The 8,276-nt window shown below is 48.5% G+C and overlaps 1 long non-coding RNA gene across 1 annotated transcript; it reads right to left on the reverse strand.

Annotated features, from left to right (window-relative positions):
* Window positions 1-1,553: 1,553 nt before the first annotated feature.
* Window positions 1,554-5,153, reverse strand: LOC126646942 (uncharacterized). The gene is made up of 3 exons (XR_007630472.1): window positions 5,111-5,153; window positions 2,157-2,301; window positions 1,554-1,801 (listed from the first exon to the last, which is right to left on the reverse strand). It is a non-coding gene; the product is annotated as an uncharacterized LOC126646942 (long non-coding RNA).
* Between the last annotated feature and the right edge of the window lie 3,123 nt (window positions 5,154-8,276).

An 8,276-nucleotide genomic window follows, 5' to 3' on the forward strand; every position in this document is an offset into this window, starting at 1 on the left:
TAACTTCTTGAGGGTGTTTCGTTGTAGATGTGGCCAAAGGAAGTGGTCTTCCAGCTCCTGAGCCAGATTCCATGTTGATTCCAAGCTGGTATCTCAAAGGTGAGTAGTCAATCTCTACTGGTTTGACAGAATAAGCACTCAATTTTAGTGTGTTCATGAAAAATGTACCTTCATATGTTAATGTCCTTCTATAAATCTAAAATAGTGAAGGATTCCAAGAAGATACCTGTCATTCCAAAGGAGCTCCTAAGTGCCTTGGAGAAAGCTGCATCTGGTTAGTGTATCTCACTCTCTTAACCACAGGACTTGACAAGCTGAACTTTTTGCTTACTCTGAGGATCTGTTGTAGCCTATGCAGCAGGAAGGGATCAGTCAGAGCCTCACTGCAAGGACACTTGGTTTCATGCATTGCTTGGGCTGCTGAGCCACAGAGATGGTCCAGCACAGCTCCTGCTCCCTTATGGGCTTCCAGCTGAGAGCCAGGGGCAACTCCTGCTGTACTTGTACCATTACTGGCCAGAACTGCTCTGTGCAGATGCTGATAACCAGGTGTTGGGAACAGGGCTGTGCCAAATTTGTGTTGGACTCACGCACAGCCTAGCATCATGGCGGAAAGGATGTCCTAGGAAATCTTGCCCCTTCCACAGCTCAGTGGTGGGTTGGAGCTGAACACCCAGCATTAGGACAAACACCTAACTTGAAAGGTCTCCTAGAATGGTTCATTAATTCAATCTTGGGTTGTTTGATTCTGCAGTTCTTGTTGCATCACAGAAAACTTGGCTGTGGTTTTCCTCCTGTTTTCGGGTACAGTGGGCTCCTCACTCCCACTTGCTAAGATGCCCAGGACATGCTATTGTGTCACTGATGAGGGACAGTTACTTGTAATTAAACTGTCCCATGTTCTTTCTAAAGAGATGAAACCTGAGACTGTGCAGAAGGAGACCTTCCAGATGGGAGAAAGTGACAGAGTGTCAATCTCAGGTGAAGATGGAGAGACAATACAGGGGACCAGGACATCTGCTCAGCTTCAGAGACGTCCTTTAAGTGAGTGTTCAGAAGATGCCTGCTTCAGAAAAGAGTATTTCTGCTGTATCCCTGCAGTGCTCTCCATGAATGAACTGCAGCTCGCCAGCACACAACCCTGGTCTGCAGCCTGAAGGAAATGACTGGGGCAGCGCTGGGGCAGCTGCTCGCTGGAAGACGGGCTCTTCTCCAGGAGAACCTGAAGGGATCCTTCTTGTCCCCAGTCCTAAGACACGAGAGCCAGAAGCACTAGTCTCCAAAAACAAAATCCCTTGGGCATCTGAAGTGCCCTGCATCTGAGATTATCCATAGTGCAGAGCACAAACATTGTCTCTTGCTTTGTCCTTTCTCCTGTCAGGGTCAGCTACTCTGGAAAAAGTTGACACTGCTGGTTATCAGGAGCCAGGCAAGAACTATATCCTAGGAGCTGCAGCAGCCTTGAGTGTGCTCCTGCTTGGGATAGCGGTCTGTTGTATAGTCATGTCACAGCTGAGAAGGAGAGACACGTGAGTTGGCTCTTCCCAAGAGTTATTTATTGCTACCATTGGCAGTGTTTGCACAGTGCTGGAGTGCCAAGGGAGCTTCTGGGAGCACTCTGCTGAAACCTCTGTAGTATGGTCCTTTAACTGGGTTCTCAGTTCATATCCATGGGTAGACTCCTCTGAAATCTGTTTGTACAGAAGGACCCAGGGAGATGGAGCAGCACAAGGACAAGCCCATACTGATTCCTTCTGCAAACAGTCTCTTTCCTTACCTCAATCTCTTTCTTAATGTCCATCTAGAGATAAAGATGAAGCAGAGTCAGAAGGAGTAGGAAGGGGCAAGAGAGCCCAAACAAACACAAAGCTCAGCAACAGCTGCCGCCTGTCACCAGGGATCTTTGCAGCAGAGCTCGCCCAGCTATACAGGAACATGGGCACAGACCCTGCACCTCTGCCTGCTTGTCCCAGCTGCTCTCTGGCTGATGGGGCCTCTTCACAGGAGAACTGGATTTCCCTGGACTCACTCCAGCCCACACCATCCTGGTGTCCCTGCTACCAGTACCAGCAGGGGTACTTTACTTCAGAAGATGGTGTTCTGTTTAATGAATAATATATAAATAAATATCTTGTTAAAAGGCAGTGAGTTCTCACCTGTTTTGTCTGTGACTTGGAACTGAATGCACAGAGGTGGAAGCAGGGCTGGATCTGTGAGAGGAGCTGGGATGGACATGCACTCCAGAGCAGAACACCTTTGTCCCAGCATCAACCTGGTTTTCCAGCTGGGGCCTGTAAAGAACTGGAGAAAGGCAATGTATGTTTCGCCATTGCTTCTTGAACTGCTATAATGCAAAAAGCTTTGCCTTTGTTTAAACTGCAAAAGCAACTTGAAACACATGGGCATTCAATTACAAGGACAAATAGCAACCTTCAGAACTGGGGAAAGAGCCACCTTGGAGAGGGCTGTAACTCCCATATGTAGCCATAGGAACATAAAATTTGGACCTGGGGAGAGGTGGCACAATAATTAATTATGAAAGAAAATATGGTCAAGTACTCCCTAGCAATACTGATCACAAATTAATTTGGCACACAGAATGTAAAACACCAATACTCCCTATAAAACTCAGAAAAATAATATTCTGCCCTGGGCAAGGAGGACAGGTTAATACAAGTGAAGAACACAGGAGAAAACAAAATGGCTTCTGCGTTTATGAAAAGGAATTCCGAAAACCCTGATGGACAGCCAACCCAGTGATAAACTGGAGGTACTAGTTAAAGCATGGCAGGCAAAAGAGGGATCAATAAAAGCTGTTGTCTCTGCTAAAGCCCCTCCCCTAGAGGAACCACAAAAGGGGAACGTGGTGGGAAACACTTTTGTTCATCCCCAGTAGGTAAGCTAGGGGATGGAGAGTGACTTTCTATCAGATGGCTTACCAAAAATTCCAAAGGAGACTTATTAATGACCTGTCCTAGTGATCCCTGCAAAGTCCCCATAACCTTTTTAATAGACACCGGAGGTCAAATATCTGCTCTCAAGATTAAAGATGCCTCTTCGTGAGGAATCATCCCCTCATGTAAAGGTGTATTTGTTGTGGATACTTTTGGATACACTCAACCCCAAATGACAACAAGGATAAGATGCTGGTTGCTAGGGGAGGAGAAAATGATAAAAACCCTTATGGTTTTGGGAAAATTTCCTAGAAATCTTTTGGGGCTAGACCTCCTAAAGGGAAGGTCATGGACTGACAAAGAAGAAAAAAATAGGGGCTTTCAGGAAGGAAACCCAGCATTTGCACCTGCTAGATGCTGCCCCTGCTCTTCCTCCCTCCCTAGTAACCAATGACAAACTTTACCTCTTACCCTTGGGAGCCAGAGAAGGAATCACCCGAGTTACTGAGAATCTAAACCACTAGTGATTACAGCCCATTCCCCCTATAACACTCCCCCTATAACACTAATCTCCTAGTTGGAGATTACCTGAGTGCTACTGAGGTCTTCATGCAAGCACAGGACCCCTCCCTACAGCAGTCCAGAATAGAGCCAAACTAATAGCCACCATAATTTTGTGAACAAACTCACAAAATTATGGTCACTACTGATGTTAAAGACATGCTTTTTATGGTTCCTCTGCAAGATCAAGATCAGGAGCGTTTTGCAGTCAGCAGTACACTTTTACCTGCCTCCCATAAGGGTTTAAACATTCACCCACTTCAGCATGCATCCACTAGCAAAAGAACTGTCAATCCTCCTACACCTGAGGTAAAAGTATATCAGTATATTGATGATATTTTGCTAGCAGGAGATGAAATTGCACCTGTACAGATAACCCAAAAGGACATTATTGAACACCTAGAACTCCTGGAATTACAGAGCCCTCCTGAGAAAGTACAACTCCCTTTGCAAGGGGTAAAGTTTTTTGGGATACGGGGGAGTGGGGGCAGTGGTCTGTAATCCCCAGACACCCTCACCTCCCTTGAACTGATTAAGGTGCCTGAGAGCGGAGAAGATGTGGAGAGGCTTTGGGCCTGTTGGTCTTTTGGAGGAAGCACGCTCCCGGTTTTTCAATAGTTGCAAGGCCCTTGTGTGATCTGCTGTGGAAGGGAGCAGAGTGGGATTGGACTGCCTTCATGATGAGGCCCTACAACTCCTAATTCTTGAGGCTAACACACATCACTCATGAGGTCCTATACACACTTCTGATTCCATGCTACTTGAGTGGGGATTTGCCAGTTCAGAACTGTCCATACATTTATGGCAGTAAGGACATGGTATTTCTACACAACTCATTGGATTTTTCTCTCAAAGCTTTAAGGATGCACAAAAACGGTATTCCACTTGGGAAATGGGTTGGTTTGTAGTCAATCCTGCTCTCTGGGAAGCAGAAAGAACTGTCCATCAACAATCAATAGTTTTAAGAGGACCTGTTAAAGCCATCAAAAAGGTTTTGTCAGGAACCCTGACTCTTGATGGGGTGGCCCAACAAGTTTCTGTTTGAAAGTAGTATGCCCAAACTGAACAATGTTGTACCATCTTTCAAGTAACAGGAGGAGCTCCTAAAAATCTTCCCTTACAAGATGAGGTAGCCCCAAATAACACAACGGACTCTTTACGTTCTATTATTGCTCCCCCATAGTCAGAATAATTGCAGATACCCAGCATCAAGGCAGAAATGATATCCCAGGAAATCCTGACTGCAGACTTCAGGGTCAGTGGTGGGTTGTAGCTGGACACCCAGTGTGAGCTCAGACAGCTCACTTGAAGAGCTTCCTAGTTCATTTGGGTTAATTTGGTTAATTTAGTCTTGGGTGGTTTGGGTCTACATTTCTAGTTGCCTCCCAAAAACTTGGCTGTGGTTTTCCTCCTGTTTTCGGGGTCAGTCAGCTCCTCACTGCTGCATACCAAGGTGCTCAAGCATGGCACCATGTTTCTGATGAGGGACAATTACTTCTAATCAAACTGTCCCACTTTCTTTCTAAAGACATGGACCCTGAGACTCTGTAGAAGGAGACCTTCTAGATGGGAGAAAGTGTCAGAGTGCCAGTCTCAGCTGAAAGGCAGGCAGTGCCAGACACCAGCACACCAGGTAATTGCTGTCCCAGGCTCACCAGCCAGAATCATTGTTGTCCTGAGGCTTCTCCCCAGCACCCGCTCTTGCTCGTCCTGTCAGCAGAAAACGTGGAGGTGTGAGTGCAAAGAAGCTGTTGTCCAGGAAACCAAGCACAGCTCTCTGAGTGTGGGAGATGGACATGAGGAGGAAGAGCAGTACCGAAGATTTGTGAAATCCTTAAAAGAGTCTACTGAAAATGAAGACATTGTTTAAATATACTGAGGACATTCAAAAACTAAATACTTTGTTAATTAAGTTCTAGTATTTTTAATATGAAGTTCTTATATTGTACCCAATAATCCTTACAGAAATCCCTGTAAGTTTTTAGTTTCTTTTTTCCTGTTCACCCATTGGTTAAAAAATGCTATGCTGAAATTCTTCCTGTTATTGTTAAGACCCTCCCCCTTTTGCCCATATATGACTATGACCCCTCCCCTAGTTGCCTAATATGGGCAAAGCCCCGCCTTGCCTTTCCATATTTGGTATGTTCACGCCCATTCTTCTGGAAAATTCCCTGCTTCCCCTATATGAGGGGGAAGCCAGTTTAAGGCTACTCATTCTAGTTCGATTTATGGTTTGAGGTAGCAGGAGTCTGAGTGAATCTTTCCATTTTTTAGCAGGCTGTAATACGTGAGGTTGATAGCTGCCTCTAGGATGTGTGGGAAAGTATGCTTGGTAGCATGTCAGAGAGATGTTCATAGAGATTCCTCAACATTGTTTATGGGGTTTTTTTCTTACAGTTTTGGCTTAGAAAAGATTTTCTCAACACAGCGCTATTCGCTTTGAAGTGGCAAACAGTAACCACTGAGCTGCTCACCCTTGTCCCTCACCTCTCAACAGCCAACTACAACAGCTCCTGGCTCTGGGCTGTCTTCCATGGAGCCTTTGCTGCCTTTGAGATTTCCACCTCCTGAGAGAGCAGCCAAAATCTTATATTAAAGTAGAGCTTTGGCTCAACCTTTTAAACAGTTCCCTTGAGTTCCTGTCATACAGCCATCCTCACTTGCAACCCTGCAGATGCTCGTGAATAGAGAACCATGGAAGACAATTACTGCCATGTCACAGATGCCTCAGCTCCTTCTGAGGGAGCTCAGACACCTACATGCAACTACACGAGGAAAACAGCCCGGGATTCAAATGGGTGCAGTGAAATCCACCCCGGTCATCTCCTGATCCTAATCTTTGTGTGGCTCTCGCCTGCTAACTTCTTGGTTACTCGCTATAATCCTCTGTCCGAGACCTGTTCGTTTTCACTGCCTCTGTCTTGATGTCCGTCCCAGCCATTTTCAGCAGTCTCTGTCCTGCCACCAGCTCTCATTTCCTTTTCTCTTGCTCCCTCCTGCTCTTTCTGCCCTGCTGCTTCTTCCTTCAACTCTCCCTGTTCCTTGAGCCGCTTTCCCTCTCGCTGTCCCCTTGTTCTACTTCCTGTCCCCATTTTACGTGTCTTGCCGTCTCGATCCCGCTCCCTGTGCCACGTTCAAGCCAGGACTCCCCAGTGAACTGTTCCCTGCAGCGATCCCTGCAGCCGGGACAATGCAGGCAGCTCCTACAGCGGCAGGAGCTGGAACACGGGGCAGGCAGAGGTGCCTCGGCCCCAGGGCTGGAGCGGGACAGCTCCGGCCCAGCGGCGGTGCTGAGTGGGCGCGGGCAGGGCCGGCGGTGGCGGCGGCAGCTCCGGCCCCACAGCCCCGTCCCTCCCGGCCCGGCCCGGCCCGACCTGAAATGGCGGCAGCGCGGGGCTGGAGCCCGCGGGCTGCGGGAAGCGATGTGTCCCTGCCCTGCCACACGCGGGAAGCCGCTTCAAAAGCACCATGTGTGGTTTGGGGTCACTGGTCCCAGAGCCGATGACGAACCGGGGAGTTGCAAAATGCCGTGGAGTGGATTCAGAGAGAGCCCGGATTTACAGGCAGTTAAGAAGGCTACTTACTGTTCATCGCTGACTCTCCTCTGGCAGGGCTCATTGAGAGAGCTTCAAATGAGACTGGGAGAGGGAATAAGCCAGGCTCACTTAGAGTAAACCTGGGCACAACTCGCCGATGTTAGAGGAGGGTTGCAGAGGGAAGAAGTGCTGTCTTCAAACGTCATGAACCTGGAGCAAAACTAGCGGGAAAAGCAGGTTTCCAACCGGACTGATGGCAGACAAAGAGAGTACCAAGGAAAGCCACTTGTACTTGGCTCTTTTATGCAGTCTTCATAGTAGCTTTTCATAGGGATTTCTGGAAGCATGACAGGAGTGCCTCTGCACTCCCTTGCATAGGGCTGGGCTGCCTCTGAAAACAAATCCACCCTTCCCCACTTCTGCTCCTTCCCCAGCAATGCAGAAAGAGGAAATTCAACAGTGGGCAGATACAGAAATTCATGGGCAAAGGGTGTTTTTGGGGAGCCCTGGCTGAGGGCAGAGTCCGGTGGGGACGTGATGTCACAGAACCCCATTTGATTTGCAGCCACAGGGCCCCACTTTGATCTGCTGTTCAGTGCCAGCTCTGGGCATCTCTGAGGCAGCAGCAGTAGCGGCAGTCGCAGCATGTTGCAAGCACTGGAGGTCGTGGTGCTCACCCGCTGCCTCCTCTTCTTTTTGGTGGCCTTACAAGCCCAGGATGCCCAGTCTATTCCAATGCAAAGACAGGGACCACCAGGTAGGCAGGCAGGGGCCAGCACCCACCCTGGGCTGGCAGCAGTGGGGCCAGGGTGAGCCAGGAAGGCACCACAGTTCAGCAGTGGGGCAGACACAGCGCAGGGAGGTGGGGAGGGCTGCAGCTGCTTCAGGGGTGGTGAGGAGAGAGGGTTCTGATGATCAGGGAGATGAGTGGCACTGCAGAGCCAGAAACTCAGCACTGACTTATACATCACATGGCAGTGTTTATCCAGTCTCATGGCTGGGCTCCAACACTGACCCATGGCAGGTCACCTGCGCACGTCTTGGCTTTTGCTTCCTCTCAGAGCTGCCAGCTTAATGTCCCAAGGACAGCCCAGCACCCCTGCAGCTGTGAGAATACAGACCTGTCATTCTTTGTTCTTGAGGTGTGATGGTAACTTCTTGAGGGTGTTTGGTTGTAGATATGGCCAAAGGAAGGGCTCCTCCAGCTCCTCAGATGAATTTCACACTGATTCCAAGCTGGTATCTCAACTAGTGGTGGAGTAGTCAATCTCTACTGATTTCACAG

The sequence above is a fragment of the Myiozetetes cayanensis genome, unplaced genomic scaffold, assembly GCF_022539395.1.
Source record: "Myiozetetes cayanensis isolate MyiCay16 unplaced genomic scaffold, myiCay2020 scf4, whole genome shotgun sequence".
Taxonomy (NCBI): Eukaryota; Metazoa; Chordata; class Aves; order Passeriformes; family Tyrannidae; genus Myiozetetes; species Myiozetetes cayanensis.